At 46.8% G+C, this 6,948-nt stretch overlaps 2 non-coding genes across 2 annotated transcripts; both read left to right on the top strand.

The window, feature by feature from the left end:
* The first annotated feature begins 3,318 nt into the window (after positions 1-3,318).
* trnan-guu (transfer RNA asparagine (anticodon GUU)) lies at positions 3,319-3,392 on the top strand. The gene has a single exon. It is a non-coding gene; the product is annotated as a tRNA-Asn (tRNA).
* A 3,257-nt stretch (positions 3,393-6,649) lies between these two features.
* On the top strand, positions 6,650-6,723 carry trnan-guu (transfer RNA asparagine (anticodon GUU)). Its single transcript has one exon. It is a non-coding gene; the product is annotated as a tRNA-Asn (tRNA).
* Positions 6,724-6,948: the final 225 nt, after the last annotated feature.

The following is a 6,948-nucleotide window of genomic DNA, read 5'->3' as shown; positions in this document are numbered from 1 at the left end:
TCAGCACGTTCGGCTGTTAACCGAAAGGTTGGTGGTTCGCGCCCACCCAGGGGCGGTGTGTTCGCTGCTCTCCCTTGGCTTCGAAGCTGTGCGCTTTTAATGGGGTCAGGAGAATGTTCCCCAAACAGAAATCTTCTCCACACAGGGGGGTTGCGAGTTGACTTCATGTCTTACCTAAGGGACTGCGTATGCTGAGAAGACGAGACCCAAACAGAAAATCAACAGGTTTGACAGTACCTGTCGGAGCAAACAAAATTCTGAAATGTTGCCTCTGATTCTCTTTCCACAGATGTTGCCTGCCCTGCTGAGTTCCTCCTGCAATTTCTCACTGAAAGTTCATTTCATCTTTTCGGGAGAAACACCGAAATATCTGCAAACACCATGTGCAGATATTTAACCCTTTCGAATCACTGCGAAGTGATTGGAGTCAAACAAACTCTGCGATTATTCACTCTTTCTCAGCTCCACAGGCAGACAGACCTGGGAAGTCAAACTGTCAGTGTGGTACTGAATCGTGGGCCGAGTGGTTGATGCGATGGACTTGAAATCCATTGCGGCTTCCCCACGCAGGCGTGAACCCTGCCGAGTACAAAATGAGAAGTGTCGTCGAAAAGAAAGGGAGTTTGCTCCCCCGCTTCTTCTTTAAGATTCAAATCAGTGGAGGGGGAAAAACATTTCACTCAAATTGGGACTGGTGGGAAACTGCAACCCACTGCCTGTTCGGGTGGAACAAGCAGATACCCTCAGAGCTTCTTTGGAGGCTATGAGCAAAGTGTTTGGAAATGAGACAAGAAGAGTGAGGGGCTTGAAATCGTGATCGAAATGAAGCAGGTACCTGTGGACAAAGGCGTTTCCTTTGCCAGTGAAAGATACTGCTTCACAAAGTTGGGCCTGTGGAAGGGAATCAGTGACGGTGATTATCTTTGGTTGTTCACCTTGTGAATGTTCCCATTGCTGCGCATGTCCGTGTTGGCGTCAGAACTCTGCAGCATGGTGGCGTTCGATGCGCACAGGGACTGGCGCACCAAACTCCACCTACCTGTTTGAAATGCAGCTCACAGCTTGTTCACACACCCCAATTAATCTTTCTCATTGTCCTGAAGCCGGCATACGGTTTGAATTCCCGATCTGCGGGAATGAGAATCCTTACACTGTCTCGCGTCAGTAAATGTCCCTGAGAACATCTGAGTCAACTCACAGCGCAGTCAGATGAGGGGAAGCTGAAATAGTCCCACACGCTGTTCACGGGCACATTTTATTCTCCCCAACTCAACGCCTCAACCACTGCGGCTCCTGGGAGTGGAAAAGAAACAATCACCAAAACCCAGTCTAAGCTCTGTGAATCGTCAGAAAATCAGCAAACGTTCATCCCTTCGGATTTTCTATCCTAGGCTGACAGCGATGGGTTTTGTCACTCTTTTGTAGGACATTGCAAGTAGATGTTTTGCAGAAAAGCACCACAATGCCATCTGATTAATCAGGACCTGGATGTTTTCGGTCTTTGAATGTCAGTGTTGTGCTGCAGAACTTTGTTGTTGCCAGTTTCTAATACTTATCTTCCCAGTTCCCTGTATCACTTGTCGAAAATGTTTAATTTGTGTCTTGTAATCCTTTCACTGTCTGCTAATGAGGATAGTGTTTCCATGTTTTACCTAAATTATCTTGACCTTGCATACCTCAAGCCTCAAGCTAATTTCACGAGAAACCCTCTCCAGTTCAAAAGCCAACTGTTAATGATGGCTCTGTTCCTTGTCACGTGTCCAATTTCAGATCGATGTTGTTAATGTCCCTTATACTCCTTCAGATCCAGGTGTCGCTCACAGGGCTAGAACAGAACTGTCACCAAATACATTGACCAATCTACGTTCATCCTATCGATTGTATTAGCATCATCAACACTTCTCATCAAAATAACTCGAGAGAGTTTCATCATAATTTTCTGTGAACAGTTCTACATTAGCTTTGCTGAATGAACCCCAAATTTCTTGAAGTGGCTCCTTATTTTCGGTCCTGATTATTAATCTCTCTACGCATGGGAATGGATCCTTCCCAGCCGCTCTATCTCTCATCAATGTGTGTAGTTCAATTCGATCTCCCATCAGCCTCCTCTGTCCTGATCAAATCCAGGGGAACAGGAAACGTTGGGGCTATGGCGCGGACAGGACAAGCCCAATACTCACCTTTCCTGTTAGAACTATTCCATGAGAAAGTTTAGACCTCTACTTTGGGCGTGTAGTTGTGGCCGAACACTTAAGGTGTTGGCGTAGAGATCATTTGGGGCTCCCCGCCCAGGGTGGTAACCTGCTGGCTATGCTTTCTTCGCTGGCGATTTTAAATAACTTCCTGTTGGTTGCATTATCGCTCAAACTTCACAAAACCCGTCTCAATAAAGACCCGTTTTCTCATGTCTGGGAATTGATTGTCATGCAGGAAACTCGGGTTCTGAACAAACAACGTATCAGACTCACAACGTCAGCTCTGTTTACCTTTCCACAGATGCTGCTCGACCTGTTGGCTTTCTGCAGTATTCTCTGTGTTTATTAGGCACAAGTGCTGCTTTTCATTCAAGAACTTCAATCTCTGTCCTCTGGTAACTGACTCTGGTCAGTGGCAATTGGTTCTTCTGATCATTAATCTGCCCATTCCCACCGCTTCTTCTCCCATCATGACCAACAGCCCCAGGAAATCTCCAGTTATCCTTGTTTGCTCCAAAGCGAACATTCTCAACCTTGGGAATGTCTCCCCAAAATGGAAATTCCTCATCCCTGGACATGAGACAAGGCGTACAATTGGGAAGAGATTTTGGCAAAATATTGTCAGTTAGGAAATGGAAAAATGTTCAAATGTTCATGAAGCAAAACAGAAATCCCAGTCTCCAGCTTTGTGAACCTTTAGAAACACTTTGGGAAGCGGATTTGGAGGAGAATGAAAGATGACCTGTCCGACAGTCCAGACACTGTCCCCTTGTTGAAGAGGCCGGGAGGTTGATTCTGATGTTCTCGGCACACGAACTGATCTGAGACATTGAAAGAATTGTCGTTCGTGCACATCAGGAATTCAAACCCCTTCTCGCCTCCGAGCCAATGAGAGAACTCGGGAACAGGCAAAACACTGAAAGGCTCGAAGGGCGACGGCCCCGGAGTAAGAAAGCTAGTTCCTCGTGACATGGATGTGTCTGCAGACAGCCCCCGGTATCTCCAGAATGCATCTCCCAGGCTTGATTATGGAAAAGTTAAACTGTTGACGACAATTGTCATTCTTGGCGGGGAGGCTGAATTATAAAATCACTAAGCGATGGTGCCGCCCACATCAGCGCCTGTCTCTGTGGCGCAATTGGTCAGCGCGTTCGGCTGTTAACCGAAAGGTTGGTGGTTCGAGCCCACCCAGGGGCGGTGTGTTCGCTGCTCTCCCTTGGCTTCGAAGCTGTGCGCTTTTAATGGGGTCAGGAGAATGTTCCCCAAACAGAAATCTTCTCCACACAGGGGGGTTGCGAGTTGACTTCATGTCTTACCTAAGGGACTGCGTATGCTGAGAAGACGAGACCCAAACAGAAAATCAACAGGTTTGACAGTACCTGTCGGAGCAAACAAAATTCTGAAATGTTGCCTCTGATTCTCTTTCCACAGATGTTGCCTGCCCTGCTGAGTTCCTCCTGCAATTTCTCACTGAAAGTTCATTTCATCTTTTCGGGAGAAACACCGAAATATCTGCAAACACCATGTGCAGATATTTAACCCTTTCGAATCACTGCGAAGTGATTGGAGTCAAACAAACTCTGCGATGATTCACTCTTTCTCAGCTCCACAGGCAGACAGACCTGGGAAGTCAAACTGTCAGTGTGGTACTGAATCGTTGGCCGAGTGGTTGATGCGATGGACTTGAAATCCATTGCGGCTTCCCCACGCAGGTGTGAACCCTGCCGAGTACAAAATGAGAAGTGTCGTCGAAAAGAAAGGGAGTTTGCTCCCCCGCTTCTTCTTTAAGATTCAAATCAGTGGAGGGGGAAAAACATTTCACTCAAATTGGGACTGGTGGGAATCTGCAACCCACTGCCTGTTCGGGTGGAACAAGCAGATACCCTCAGAGCTTCTTTGGAGGCTATGAGCAAAGTGTTTGGAAATGAGACAAGAAGAGTGAGGGGCTTGAAATCGTGATCGAAATGAAGCAGGTACCTGTGGACAAAGGCGTTTCCTTTGCCAGTGAAAGATACTGCTTCACAAAGTTGGGCCTGTGGAAGGGAATCAGTGACGGTGATTATCTTTGGTTGTTCACCTTGTGAATGTTCCCATTGCTGCGCATGTCCGTGTTGGCGTCAGAACTCTGCAGCATGGTGGCGTTGGATGCGCACAGGGACTGGCGCACCCAACTCCACCTACCTGTTTGAAATGCAGCTCACAGCTTTTTCACACACCCCAATTAATCTTTCTCATTGTCCTGAAGCCGGCATACGGTTTGAATTCCCGATCTGCGGGAATGAGAATCCTTACACTGTCTCGAGTCAGGAAATGTCCCTGAGAACATCTGAGTCAACTCACAGCGCAGTCAGATGAGGGGAAGCTGAAATAGCCCCACACGCTGTTTACAGGCACATTTTATTCTCCCCAACTCAACGCCTCAACCACTGCGGCTCCTGGGAGTGGAAAAGAAACAATCACCAAAACCCCGTCTAAGCTCTGTGAATCTTCAGAAAATCAGCAAACGTTCATCCCTTCGGATTTTCTATCCTGGGCTGACAGCGATGGGTTTTGTCACTCTTTTGTAGGACATTGCAAGTAGATGTTTTGCAGAAAAGCACCACAATGCCATCTGATTAATCAGGACCTGGATGTTTTCGGTCTTTGAATGTCAGTGTTGTGCTGCAGAACTTTGTTGTTGCCAGTTTCTAATACTTATCTTCCCAGTTCCCTGTATCACTTGTCGAAAATGTTTAATTTGTGTCTTGTAATCCTTTCACTGTCTGCTAATGAGGATAGTGTTTCCATGTTTTACCTAAATTATCTTGACCTTGCATACCTCAGGCCTCAAGCTAATTTCACGAGAAACCCTCTCCAGTTCAAAAGCCAACTGTTACTGATGGCTCTGTTCCTTGTCACGTGTCCAATTTCAGATCGATGTTGTTAATGTCCCTTATACTCCTTCAGATCCAGGTTTCGCTCACAGGGCTAGAACAGAACTGTCACCAAATACATTGACCAATCTACGTTCATCCTATCGATTGTATTAGCATCATCAACACTTCTCATCAAAATAACTCGAGAGACTTTCATCACAATTTTCTGTGAACAGTTCTACATTAGCTTAGCTGAATGAACCCCAAATTTCTTGAAGTGGCTCCTTATTTTCGGTCCTGATTATTAATCTCTCTACGCATGGGAATGGATCCTTCCCACCCGCTTCATCAATGTGTGTAGTTCAATTCGATCTCCCATCAGCCTCCTCTGTCCTGATCAAATCCAGGGGAACAGGAAACGTTGGGACTATGGCGCGGACAGGACAAGCCCAATACTCACCTTTCCTGTTAGAACTATTCCATGAGAAAGTTTAGACCTCGACTTTGGGCGTGTAGTTGTGGCCGAACACTTAAGGTGTTGGCGTAGAGATTATTTGGGGCTCCCCGCCCAGGGTGGTAATCTGCTGGCTATGCTTTCTTCGCTGGCGATTTTAAATAACTTCCTGTTGGTTGCATTATCGCTCAAACTTCACAAAACCCGTCTCAATAAAGACCCGTTTTCTCATGTCTGGGAATTGATTGCCATGCAGGAAACTCGGGTTCTGAACAAACAACGTATCAGACTCACAACGTCAGCTCTGTTTACCTTTCCACAGATGCTGCTCGACCTGTTGGCTTTCTGCAGTATTCTCTGTGTTTATTAGGCACAAGTGCTGCTTTTCATTCAAGAACTTCAATCTCTGTCCTCTGGTAACTGACTCTGGTCAGTGGCAATTGGTTCTTCTGATCATTAATCTGCCCATTCCCACCGCTTCTTCTCCCATCATGACCAACAGCCCCAGGAAATCTCCAGTTATCCTTGTTTGCTCCAAAGCGAACATTCTCAACCTTGGGAATGTCTCCCCAAAATGGAAATTCCTCATCCCTGGACATGAGACAAGGCGTACAATTGGGAAGAGATTTTGGCAAAATATTGTCAGTTAGGAAATGGAAAAATGTTCAAATGTTCATGAAGCAAAACAGAAATCCCAGTCTCCAGCTTTGTGAACCTTTAGAAACACTTTGGGAAGCGGATTTGGAGGAGAATGAAAGATGACCTGTCCGACAGTCCAGACACTGTCCCCTTGTTGAAGAGGCCGGGAGGTTGATTCTGATGTTCTCGGCACACGAACTGATCTGAGACATTGAAAGAATTGTCGTTCGTGCACATCAGGAATTCAAACCCCTTCTCGCCTCCGAGCCAATGAGAGAACTCGGGAACAGGCAAAACACTGAAAGGCTCGAAGGGCGACGGCCCCGGAGTAAGAAAGCTAGTTCCTCGTGACATGGATGTGTCTGCAGACAGCCCCCGGTATCTCCAGAATGCATCTCCCAGGCTTGATTATGGAAAAGTTAAACTGATAGACGACAATCGTAATTCTTGGCGGGGAGGCTGAATTATAAAATCACTAAGCGATGGTGCCGCCCACATCTGCGCCTGTCTCTGTGGCGCAATTGGTCAGCGCGTTCGGCTGTTAACCGAAAGGTTGGTGGTTCGAGCCCGCCCAGGGGCGGTGTGTTCGCTGCTCTCCTTTGGCTTCGAAGCTGTGCGCTTTTAATGGGGTCAGGAGAATGTTCCCCAAACAGAAATCTTCTCCACACAGGGGGGTTGCGAGTTGACTTCATGTCTTACCTTAGGGACTGCGTATGCTGAGAAGACGAGACCCAAACAGAAAATCAACAGGTTTGACAGTACCTGTCGGAGCAAACAAAATTCTGAAATGTTGCCTCTGATTCTC

This window comes from Chiloscyllium punctatum, chromosome 36 (genome assembly GCF_047496795.1).
Source record: "Chiloscyllium punctatum isolate Juve2018m chromosome 36, sChiPun1.3, whole genome shotgun sequence".
Lineage (NCBI taxonomy): Eukaryota > Metazoa > Chordata > Chondrichthyes > Orectolobiformes > Hemiscylliidae > Chiloscyllium > Chiloscyllium punctatum.
This window is presented reverse-complemented; position numbering and strand designations above follow the sequence as displayed.